This window comes from Chelmon rostratus, chromosome 1, assembly GCF_017976325.1.
Source record: "Chelmon rostratus isolate fCheRos1 chromosome 1, fCheRos1.pri, whole genome shotgun sequence".
In the NCBI taxonomy this organism is placed as follows: domain Eukaryota; kingdom Metazoa; phylum Chordata; class Actinopteri; order Chaetodontiformes; family Chaetodontidae; genus Chelmon; species Chelmon rostratus.
Window position 1 is genome coordinate 31,907,238 of NC_055658.1, and position 12,914 is coordinate 31,920,151.

The following is a 12,914-nucleotide window of genomic DNA, read 5'->3' on the forward strand; positions in this document are numbered from 1 at the left end:
CTGTTTCCAACGTACATGCATGATAAACAGAGCGGTCAGGAAGTGTCAGGACAGCAACGATGTTCATGTGCAATGCCATAATGTTAAATTCAGCATAATGCAAAGTGAATATGATGAAAATGGCGACAAAGCGTACTGTAATAAGAAAGTAATAAATGATGAAGGCCACAAATGTAGGACAGATGGATCCTGATGCTTCCTCAGCTGAGTCTGTTTAACTTAAACAGCATTTACCTTCTAACCAGCGACACATTATCTATTCGCCTAATGAGTCATCAGATAACTCCTACACACAAAACACCTGATAACATTTTAAATGGGTGTGTTAATATGCTCCATCGTCTTGTTTCTGTGGGCTCTTCAAGGGAACTCTGGCCAACAAGGCAGCACCAAACCAAACAAGTCACAACAAAACAATATTTGCATGCTTCTCTACTCGTTAGTGTGAAATCTCTCGCAGTCCTTTTAAATAATGCAGATGTGACAGAGTGTCCTGGTTACGAGACAACCCTGCTCTGGTCCTTTCAGTGACTGAATATAAATCCTGCACCATTAAATGCTGCTCTGATGTATTTTCTCTCAATTCAAGAACAAGTAATGCTCATAATCAGTGTAGTCACCAATTCTGGTGGTAACTAGAAATGTGACTAATTACTTAACAATAATTAACTACTGAAGTTTAAATGGCCTCGTTTCTCGTTTCTTTTGACGGATTTCCTGGTTTACGCAGCTTGTCGTCACCACAAAAATGCCCATATAGGTAATCTGTGGAAGCAGGTTATGACAACACATATTTCTGCTTATTGTGGCGCAGTGACCTTTTAGTGGCCATAGTGATCATGATGGGAGCGAAGGAGGAAGTCGGGCGACAAACGCTCTTCAGCGCTGTTCAAAAGTAAAAGCTGAAACATTAAACGTTAAACCTAACCAAGCAGTTTAGGATCCACCAAACTCTTGGCTAATCCAAAAATGGGCAAAGAGGCGGAGCATGGGCGGAGCATGGGCGAAGCTGAGGCCGAAGGAAGCCTGGCTGCTGAAACGGCTAGCTGTCACTCAAAATGGTCATGCCTGTAATGGAGTGAGTAATATTAAAATTGATTCCCGTACAGGTGGCGCTACAGAGCGAAACTGTTTTTCCCACCAGGCTCTTAACATGTTTATTTAAAGTAAAGTAAAGAGAACGGAGACAGCCTCGGTGTTTCTCTCCGGCTGCTGTTTCCTGTCTGGATGCTGTCGCTGTAAACTCGGGGAGGGGTTCCCGAGTTCCTGGCAGCACATGGAAGGCTTTTCTCTGATCGGAGATAAAATAGAAATACGAGCACAGGAAACTGCTTTCAAGGTTACATTTGATTCAGAGAATCATCTCAACTCTCAGGACTACTGGATATAATAAGACTGTTAGTGTCTGTTATTTAAATACTTTGACTCAAGACACATGTCATTTAAAGTAATCTGCTAAAATCATATACACGAATACTGATTTTGCCTTTTTAATGAGCGGTTCACAGTGTTTCAGTGTCTCTCCACCAGCTTAGCTCACATGCTTCTGGGCCTAATGTAATAATCAGCTTAATATTTTTTTGTACACAGTTATGACTGTTTGCTCAATGACCTCTCATGGTTGGGGTGATTCACAATTTTTGAAAAAATGTATTTTACTGACTGCTCTGTTTTATACCACCATTGACTGCTGCCCCCTTTAACTGGCCGGTTAAAGGGAGTGATGGCTTCTTACACAGAACCATCTGGGAGGTCGTCCTTGGAAAAGGCAGAAACTTTCAAAGAAATACTTGACAGGTGGTTGGATGAACCATTTGTCCAATCACTGTCACCAACTAACTTCAACCAATCAAATGAGGCTGGAGAAAAGCCTCCGGTGCTGTTCTTTGGTCTTCTTTCAATGTAGAGATGCTCTGCAGTTCTGATATAACTGGTGCTATAGTAGCATCCATGTCAACCTCTTTAGGAGCTGTGTTGCCCTCCAGTAGTTCCTCACAGGATGCTGACTGGCTGAAGCCTGGTAAGACGGCTTGTGTGATCTCGTGAATCCGGCAGAGGCGTTAGTGTTGGCATTCTTTCGTTGGACTTTCTCACTTTGAGCTGACACTGTCGAACCTGCGTAATGTTTCTGCTTCATTCCTCCACTCTCATGCAAACAGACCGGACACCTCGCCTGTCATGCCCCACCTGTTCCCCACCCGCATGGCCCAGACACACCTGGTGGAGATCTGCACCCTACTGAGTGCACTCATCTAGTTAGCTTTGTTTATCATCCTTATGGAATTTTTTCTTAACCCTTTTCATTGTGCAGACTTTCAGATCAGGTTACAGCTCATTAAAGGTGGCACGTTGCCTTTTTAATGACTGATCAATGGTGTTATAGTTGTCATCTCCACCAGGCGTCTGCAGCCGATCATTAACCTACTATTCTTTGGTATGACGACACGTTGCGACACCCACGACGCCTCGGCCGAGGGAAGTGCACCCACTACTTGCAAATCGTTTCTCAAAAGCACAATCAACGCAAATTTGGAAGAAAAAACATCACAGTGCCGCTTGATTGACAGGCGATCTGTCATCTGCACAGAAACACCACAGCGACGGGGGCTTCATCAGAGAAGATGAAGGCAAACTCAGCTGATTTCAAACAACTGCAAAACAAAAGCTGAATCAGCAGCACCTCAGGAGGGCAGCCGGTAGGCTTCCCTGTAACGGAGTTCATGATATTGTAGGTATCCATGGCGACTGCTTGTAAGCGTTTTGTGTGGAGACGAATTTATAATCAAACTAGGATTTCACGGTTTTGTGACCTCAGCGTCCTCTGTGGCGGCCTGAAGCCTTGTTACGGCTGAATCCGGAGGAAGAAACAGCAGAGCAGTAAAGCAGAACCAAGCAGAACCGTCCAGAACCGTCCAGAACCCGCCTGGCAGAGAGCACTCAAAGCAACAGGAACCACGAGCCACCAGTGACGAAGCAGATGGACGGATTTACATCAACAAATCATCGTGAGGAAAGGTTGAAGCACAACTGACCAAACACGCGGCACAGTAACAGCTCTGCACGTCTCACTCGTTGCGTAACTCCACTCAAACTTGAAACAGGTATATTAATATAGTCGGTGTACATGCAGCTGCAGTTATACATGAAATTTACCACTCGAAGGTTTCACTGAGGAGCCTCTTTTTATTTAATAATGAGCACGTTCGACCTCAGCCAAACGCACGCTTACATTTACTGAACACTCTTATCGTTCCACAGTGAGACAAATTACAGCTGACAGTTTTTCAGCCACAATCATTTCAATCAGTTTCTTTGGATGCAAACTATGAATAAATTATATGAAATGGACGCTGGACTACAAAACTGCAGTTCCAGGTTGTACAATGGTGGTCTGCATCTCTTTTATACTGTTTTTTTGGGTGCGAACGTGGACACTGGGACAAATTCAGAGCGTCAAGCAGAACGGAAAACGTAAAGTTAGTACGAGCAAGCTGCTTATTCATAGAGCTAACAGACATGACCAGTGTTAGCATTAGCATTGGGAGTCGTGTTTATGGATAAAGACTATGAGTCACCCTCCTGCTGGTTGTGTTTTTGGTCTCAACCACCTAAATGTTACGTTAGCTTCACCGTCTAGTTGCTAACTCTGCCTGTCTGCCATTCGGTGCTGAGCAGGTAGTGTACAGAGGGTTTGCCCAAAGCAGCGGCATCATTTCCTGTAATTCATCACTTGATCTCCACAAGGTGCTCCCCCACCTTAGGAGACGCTACCACAGCGCGTGCCATCCATCATAACATAGACCCAACCAATCAATAATGGAACAGTTTTAATCAATTGAATTGGTTAGTTGTTGCAGCCCTCGTTCAACTTGAACCACATCTTAAATCCGTGCAGGCGTATCTGCCATCAGCTCATCGCAGACGCCGTTTCTATCCTCCTCAAAGACGATACAGCGCGGGGGGAGAAGGCCATCTGCTTTTTGGAGTAAAGGCGACAGGTAAAGGAGCTCAGTTCACCCGTCCTCTGCTGCACGGCGCTACGTCACCAGTCCCAGTATGAGAAGGCAGCGGGCATGCTGGGGATTCCCGCCAAGACTAAAGATCGACTTTTTTTCTGAGCAGATGCGAGTCGCGGCAGGGGGAGGCCACAGGCAGGCGGGGTGGGCGAGGAGGAGGGAGGAGAGGCAAAATGAAAGAGGCAAGAGAGGAGGGAGAGGAAGGGAGCGGGAGAGAGATGAGAAAGTTTGGAAGCACAACAGATTGTCATCCCCCGCCTCCCTCCCATCCTCTGTTTGTCTATGTACTCGATCTCTCTTTCATGGCTTTCCACCATCTTTACCCCCCCTCCCGGTCTCTCTCTCTCTCTGTATAAACACTCCGGGGCTGATGGAGTGATTGGACTCAGATGTCCCCAAGTTTGACTTTGATCATTGCTGATGACAAAATCCCAAGCTGTCTCTCTCTCTCTCTCTCACACACACACTTCCTGTTGCCCCCTCCCTGAGTCATGTGTCACAGCAGTGATAAATGAGGAGCAGGAAAGGGGCCGTTCTCTGCGGGGGCATCAGGGGGTCGGATATTCCTTTTATTTATCTTTACTATGACGAGGTGCAGGCGGACTTTTCTTGGGCACTGCCTACATGTCCCACAATGACTTTTAATAACCCCCGCTGCAGAGAACAGATGTGCTTTTAAATGCTTTCATTTCATTGGAGGACGGGTATACAGGTGTGTAATCTGTGTAAATTAGTGAAGTTCATGAATCTGGCCTGTAGCAGCATGTCTTATGCCAAACATGCAGGTTCTGGACCGAGCACAGAGACCAGGGTTCACGTCCTGCATCTTCGCCGGTGGTTAAGATTTGGCTGCTGACACACTTTGGTCTGGTTGGGAAAGATGGTGCTTCGGCTGAATGTTGAAAAGGTCGACAAATCCCATCTCATGTTCAAATTCAGCGCTGACTTTTTAAAATGTTCGACCAAAGCCAAGATCTTTTCTAACCATGACGGAACCATAATCATGTTTTAGCTGTCAAAGAAAGGCCGAGTCAGGATTTTAGAAGTACTGAGGTCGTGAGTCCAAACTCCCCCCAGAGTAAACCCCCTGTCCCCTGAAGGTACTTTTCACTAGCCACAAAAAAGAAAAGCCTGAGGAATCTTAATTCATTGACCTGCTCTGTTATACTTTCCAGCATCTTTATCTAAACCTTCCATACGCAGAAATGTTTGAGTGTTAAATGTAAAGATGGTGGCATTACATGTCCCACAAAGCAGGTTCGGTGTTCACCATATTGATTTCCACATGTTTACACTGAACCACCTATTCTGTGATACAGCGCGATGATGGGGAGGTCTGCCTCGTCCAACCAACCACAAATAATGAGGCGTTCATTGACAAGCATAGTCACATTTACATCCTTTCGTTCACTTCAACTACGACAACTAACGATCCTCATCACAGTCCAAACCGACCAATCACAGCTCTCACGGTCTAATGGGATGAAATCATTCATTAGTGTATTAAAGCAGCATCACACCCTCAATCATCTGCTTCTACTTCCTGTTCTCCTGCAGTGCGAACTTCAGCAGGTTACAGGCTTTTTCTTGGTCTTGTTCTTGTAAGCTTCATATCTAAAAAGGTTTACGTGCTGGAAAAATCACCAATGAACCTACAAATGCAATGAGGGTTAGCATTTGCACTACTGTCGTACAGTATCAGTGTCCAGGCCGCTGCCTCCCCTCATTCAGTGTGAAAAACTGGAAGCGAAGAGCAGAAAGCGGCTGAGGAATTACTCCCCTGACCCCTGACCCCATTCAGATTACCATCAGCACACAAGACCATTTCCACACCAGTGAACTGAGCAGCTCAGCTGAGCATGAATCAGCTTCTGCTGTGTCCGGTAAACAAAGCGAGGCTGGGGGAGGAAATGGCCGGCAATCTAAATTAGTATTCCTGGAAAACCTTTCGAAAGGCGGGAGAGAAAACGGTGGCGTGACGCACGACGCGCGTACCGTACCGCCGAGAGGAGGCAGCAGGTGCGGGCTGCAGAACCGTCAAGCATTAATTAAACATCTTGAGGTAAATGAGACGGTCCGCCCACCTGTATGCTTACACCTGACATTTCCGTATACGAGCTAACAGTAAATGCCATCGCTCGGGCGCTCAGGTTAGACGCCACGGATGAGCGAGGCAGCAGCTGAGATGACATGGCTTCGTCTGCCTCAGACGCTTCGGTCTCATCCAAACCGAACAGCTATTTCTGAAAAGAACGCCTCTCTGCCTGAGTCCTGAGGTCTTTTCTGCTCTTCTCACCGTCACATATTCCAATTTTTTATGGATTTCGTGTTCTATCTGCCTCGATTCAAGCTCTAAACGTGTGAAATTGTTCTGAAACTGCAGGGCAGCTCACAGTGATGCCGAAGGAAACAGTTTGAAAAGTTGTCTTTTCTGTCTATTTCCCTCTAAAAAACAAAATAAAATAGAATCGGAAGCTTTGTTGACATGGAAGGATTCGCTGATCCTGAACCAGAGAGGTCAGGTGCTGAGCCGAGAGTGAGCAAACCATGAAGTCAACATAAACAGCTCACACACTGCCGGGCTGCAGCGTCCGCTTGTTTACTGCACCGAGTTGACGTCTCGAGCATCAGACTACAGCGACGATGCTTGAAATGCCACTTTGGTGCAATAAAGAAGTGCAAACTGCAGCGCTGCAGAGCCGTTTGTTTATTTCATGAGTTCAAAAAGACAACCTCAGGCTCATAGAGCTGCAGGGTTGACCAGTGATGGGAGGTCTATTAGTCATTAATCAGTCAATCAGCGGGACATGGAGGGAAAACAGGCTTGATGATCAATTAATAATTTAAGTCATTTATCAAGAAATATGCCAAACATTTGCTGTTTTTTTCTGGTTTTATACAAATGTAAACTGAATACTTTTACCATTTTGAAGACATCACACTGGACCCTCTGAGCTTATGCTGCTGTTTTTTTTTTTTGTTTTTTTACCATGTTCTGACATTTTTTGGATTCAACAATTTATCAACAATTTATAATCACTAGCTGCAGCCCAAGAGAGGTCGTCACCAGCATTATTATTACAAATAAAGAGTCAACGTGGCGTTAAAGCCTGGAAACTCATGAAACAGCAGCCTTAGAGAAATTTCATTTACTTCCAGGTCTCAGTCTGCTCACTTGCTCCAGAAAATGTTATAAAATGAACCGACCTAATGCAAAGCTCTAAATATCTCTGCAAAAATGGTTTTTCAACAAAATACAAAATGATATTCACAGAAAGCAAAGCGACTCAAGTCGACCTCTACTATGAAACCGGTGCCGAGCTGTGGCTGAAATCAATTCATGTCACCAACGCTGACGCTTCAGAAAAGACTGAGTCATCTTAAAAACACGCCTGTGCAGGAAGTCTCACAAGTTGTGATCCAACACTCTGTACGCTCATTAGAACTCAATTTAAGGCAACGACAGTCACACAAAATGTTTTCATGAATGAGAGGAGAGACATAGGGTGAGGCCTCGCATGGTGTGAATGACAGACGGAAGGAAGAGGTGCAAAAAAAAAAGAAGAAGAAGAAGTGATGAAGTAATGAGGCGAGCAGATGCAGGAGGCTGACTGTGTGTGTCTCTGTGTCGGGGTGGTCACACCAGCAGACGTCAAAATCCGCACTGACACCGATGGATCCGCTGGGCCGATTAAATCTGAGCAAATAATTCATCTGAAGTGGAAATTTGCACTGTTGACCAATAGAAAGCCGTCCTGACAGCGCTGACCTTTGGGGGCAGCGTCCACTCGTTTAACCTCCTCTGTCGGAACATGAACTGACCACAGATGAGGTTTGTAGGCAGTTATCAGACAGGAGCCATCACTAATTGCTGCATTAGCTACCGAGCTAAAAGCTAGTCAGTCAATAAAGATGCCAGAATACATCAGAGCTAAATGTCTCTTTTTTCATTCAGCAAAAATTAGTTTTCTGTCACCTTTCATGTGCCCAGAGCACAGAGCCACATTATAAATGCCCTCTGCAAGAGATGTCTGAAAACAGATCATTAAAGATTAGCGCATCCCACTCGTCTCTGTGACGCCCAGCTTTCCACGCCCCCTTCGAGAGGAGCCGATCGTAAACGCTGTCAACGCTTCAGCTTTCAGACGTGCTGGGACAGTTACTCGCTGGCCAGCGTGTCAGCTGTTAACTTGTTACTACAGAAGTTTTCCTGCGAGTATCACTGCATCGCTGAGCTTCTACAACCAAATGTTCCACAAAGACGCGTCGGTCATGCAGAAAGAAGCTTAAAAACAAAACCTGGACGTAACCCTGAAGGCACCGTTTATAAAGGCTTTCTATGTGTGAACTATGACTGATGTTCACATCTATCCAAAAACCTGTCCTTTCTGTTTCCAAAAGGACTTCTTCATTGAATAAAGGAAAGCACAAACTGGCTCCTGATCAGGTACAAAGGAATCAAACAGACCCAGATCTGGGTCACTGAGGACACTTCTGAGTCATTATGGGCTACGTAATAAAGGACACATTTTAAAAGTAGCAGAAGTGCTTTATGGGTCAGTTATAAGCCATTAAATACAACACCCGGAGGGTTGCCAGATCGTGAAGAATCCCTTTGGCTCGAGTTTATCCTCCTCCAGCAGGACGCTGGCTTTTCACTGGCTCATCCAATCAGGACGTGACTCCAATGGACCGACTGACCAGCTGACTTCTGGAGGAGTGCAGCCGAACACGGCTGCAAATGATTATTTTCAGTATCAATGAATCTGCTGATCATTTTTAGACAGTTCAATCTATGAAATGACAGAAAACAGCGGGACATTCTGTTCACCAGAGACCCAGGTGATGTTTCAACATGTCTCATTCTGTCTGTCCAAAACCCAGAGACTATCTTTGAAGAGGAAAACCAGGAAATTTCCACATTTAAGACAAAGGAGCCAGAGCATTTTTTAATTTCTATCAGTGTTGTTGCAGATTCATTATCTGTCCATCCACTGATCAGCTGCTTTAGCTCTGCTGCAGAACTTTGGAACCAAAATGTCTTAGCAATAAATGAAGCATTTACAGCTGCAGACAGACGGAATTCATTTAATTTTCATCAAGCAGCAAAAATACTGGAGAAAGTGAAAGGAGCCAAAGAGAATTACAGTGAAATGTCATTCAAATCCATGAGCAGCACGTTTCTTTTCACACCTCAAGAAAATGAAATTAAAGTTAAACATCAAACTGCCTCTTCATCTCTGTCACGTGATTCAGACCTTCTTCACAGCAGACATTTGGAGCATGGCAGCAGGTAAACCCACAGGTGAAGAATAACAGGAGCACTGCCTCTGCTCAGCAACAACTGAATTAATCATGTAATTAGTTACACCTGTGCTTGTCCTCCAAACGTCTTCTGAGAAAAAGCTCTATTCAACTTTTTCTCCACATTTATCATGTCCACCTTCTGGACTCAGCCACTGGGTTACTGACTCATTAGCCATTATTAATGACTTTATTAATCACTATTGATGCCATTAATACCCTCGCTCTTCTTATATATATATATTGAATAATGGTTCATAACTAACATGTAAAGACATGTGTTCATTAGAAGCACATATAAAACCTTTATAAAAGGTGCCTTTTTGCAGAGAGGGAGAGATGATGTGAGTGGAAGAGACGGAGCAGCGGTGCAGCTCTGCAGGCTTCAAACACAGAAAAGTACGACGAGGTGAAGTCAAAACTCACTTCCAAGTCTCACAGACAAGTCCATGCAGGATTATTCCGGGCTACACTGCAGCACTGGGAACTCCATGCCTACCTTGGACGTCGTCCTGGTTCGCGTTCAGTCGGATGCTTTATTCCCTTCTCCCTGCTGTCCCTCTTTCTCTCGTCTCTTCTCGGTTATTCGCTCCTATCGCCGCTTCATGCCGCCGGCTCTCCGGGCGCACCGCGAACAGCGGACCAGCTCCACGGAGAAACTTCCGCTCCAAGTGCGGATCTGTGGACGGAGGAGAGGGGCAGTGACGGCGGGAGGAGCGGGGGACGGAGGGAGGCAGCGGCCGCGTTTCGAACCTGATCTCCCGGAGAGAAACCCGACTGCCGCCGCGCTGAAATTCAATACGAGGCGACAGACAGTCAGCGCGGCTCCGAGCTGCACATCTCCAGCCTGACGAGCCGACACAGGAGAGAGCTGCAGGGTGGAGGGAGGAAGGACTGGGGGGGGGGGGCACCGAGCCAGCACCGAGAGAGACAGGTGGATGAGTCCCTGTGGATACCTGTGTCAGCTCTGGCACCTCAGGACGGAGCAGATATATCCGAAAGTGCACATACAGGAGATTTTAAAATGGAAATTCATGTGTGGAGATGAAGCGATTCATTATCAGCAGAGCTGGTTATAAATAGCAGAAATACAGAGAAGCCTGATGCGGTTTAATCAAACATCTTCACTTCAGCTGCAGCTGCTAAAAGCTGGAGGAATAACAGAGAATTGTTAGGAAGAGATTTAATTTAGGCTTCATAAAGACTGATAACAGCCAAAGAAGTGAAGTGAGAATGCAATATTGGCTTAATATTATAAATTGAATTCCCATTAAACCCATGGAATATAAAGTAGCATGTGAAGCTACTAGTGGAGCGAAAATGGCTGAAATCAGTATCACAGTTAGCATAATTTGTTTCCAGCAAGTTCTCCAAACTTAAACCTACAGCCGTCTACAGTCATGACATGTTCAGGCCTACCTACAACCTACAACTTCAGCTAACACTGACATGCTAACGCTAACAATATGAGCTAAATCCTAACATTATCAGGCTAACATGCTCACAACTACAGTGCTGACATGGGGTTTAGCGGGAAGGCTACGGCATAGCGTTTTCCTCGTTAGCCATCTTAGTTTAGCATGCTAAAATTAGCTGATTAACACTGAACACAAAGTCCAGCCGAGACCAGAGGGAATGTTAGTTGTTTCCCAAATGTTTGGTCTCAAACTGAAGTGCTGGACAAATTAAAATCCAGACCTGATGATGGCGCTAGAGGAAAAGTTCAGGGATCACCAAAGGTTTGACAGTTCACCCCTAAAGGTGATCTGTGTCCCAGATAAATCCCAGTCCGTCCAATAGTACTTGAGATACTCATGGTGGCACCAGCTCTGTGGCTAATGGAAACGCCACCCACTGTGTTATTAGCATTCTGTGGGCTCTGCTATACCAGAGACTGTGGAAGACATGCACATACAGTTCATGGCTTCCACGTTATCTTTGGCATTTACGAACTTCAGTGTCTTCATAGTCATCAGCCAACATGCTGATAGCGATGTAGCTGTGATGTAGCTAATATGTGTAAAGCTAATGTGTGTAAAGCTAATATGTGTGAAGCTAATGTGTGTAGAGCTAATATGTGTAAAGCTAATGTGTGTAAAGCTAATATTTGTAAAGCTAATATGTGTAAAGCTAATGTGTGTAAAGCTAAGGTGTGTGAAGCTAATGTGTGTAAAGCTAATATGTGTGAAGCTAATATGTGTAAAGCTAATATTTGTAAAGCTAGTATGTGTAAAGCTAATGTGTGTAAAGCTAATATGTGTAAAGCTAATATGTGTAAAGCTAATATCGTAGGCTGGGTCTATTTGTTTTTACTGAATTGAGTAAAATAACACATATTGATCATATTGTCATGATGTGACTCTATTGAAAGGAAATGGACAATAATATTGAATTTACACCAGGCCCTTTAGAATATGCTGATTAGCACATAGCCTGTACTGAATGAGCCCTTAAGCCATCATTTAGCAGGAAGACAGTCTGGGGACTCTTCAGGCTTCAGTGGAAAAAAATATCTCTTTACTTTCATTTGCGTCCTGATTTTACAGCTGAGAGACAAAACCGAAGCATGAGAAAGAGAAAGAACATCAGGTGTCGAATGAAGAATAACTGCTGTCTGATTTATATGAACAAATGACTCAGTGGTGATATAAAAACAAAGTCAGCAACACTAAATGACTGACATTTGAGGTTATTACTGTTATGTGGACTGGGCTGAGCCTGAGATGGGATATGTGGCTGATTCATCTACCTGCCCTTTGAGCAAATTGTGCGTCTGGCAACTCCCCTCCTCCCTCTCTCACCTTCACTTCCTCTAGCTGTCTGTGTGTGTCCCGGAAATATTGGAGACTAGAGTGCCCCCTGCAAATAACGGTCATTACCATGACAACCACACCACAAGCTGGAACGGGATGATGTTGATCATGGCAACAGTGGCAGGCGGCCAGACCCAACAGCCCGGCTCTACCCCAGGGGCAAGCCGACATGTGAACTCCAGGGTCTGATGCACACACTGATTTTCGTTTCTGTCCACAGACAAATAAAGCTAAACGTAAAAACATCTAGACCCAATGAGTGATGCCATTTTCTTCACACATAAGAAACAGAGGGCTCAGGCCTTGTTTGGGATCATGTGGTTTAGGGACAAGATCACAGACCACCTGTCCACTTTCCGCCCTGCCAAAACATAACGTTTGTCACTAAGGCTGACTGTACCTTTAAAGAATAGTTTGACATTTTGGGAAATACACAGATTAGTCATGTCTATCTAAAGTCAGGAAAGCCCATAAACCTCACGCCTCAGTAAATCCACCAGACAGCTGAACCACCGGTCAGCCACCACTGGAGTGCTGGCAGTAAAAAAAAAAAAAACACAAATCCTGTGAGAGCAGCAAAAATCACGTGTTCCTGTGCCAAACAAACATGGACGAGCAGCCGAGGGAACAGAAGCTAACTTCAGGTAAAGCTATTTAGTGTTATTTCCAACATATTTAAAAGAATCTGTCTGGAGTTTTTCTATCGCAGAATGTTTGCAGAACAGGTCACATGACTGCAGCGTCACCGGTGGGGTTCCAGCCGGAGACCTTTACCGCACGT

General features: G+C 45.0%; 1 protein-coding gene across 2 annotated transcripts in view; it reads right to left on the minus strand.

Moving 5' to 3' along the window:
- Window positions 1-10,140, minus strand: part of LOC121606397 (SH3 and multiple ankyrin repeat domains protein 2-like) — a 198,406-nt gene extending 188,266 nt beyond the window's left edge. For both annotated transcript variants that reach the window (XM_041936707.1, XM_041936698.1), the window contains exon 1: window positions 9,820-10,140. The gene's annotated coding sequence lies outside the window, so the exon portion shown is untranslated. The remainder of the gene's footprint in view (window positions 1-9,819) is intronic.
- Window positions 10,141-12,914: the final 2,774 nt, after the last annotated feature.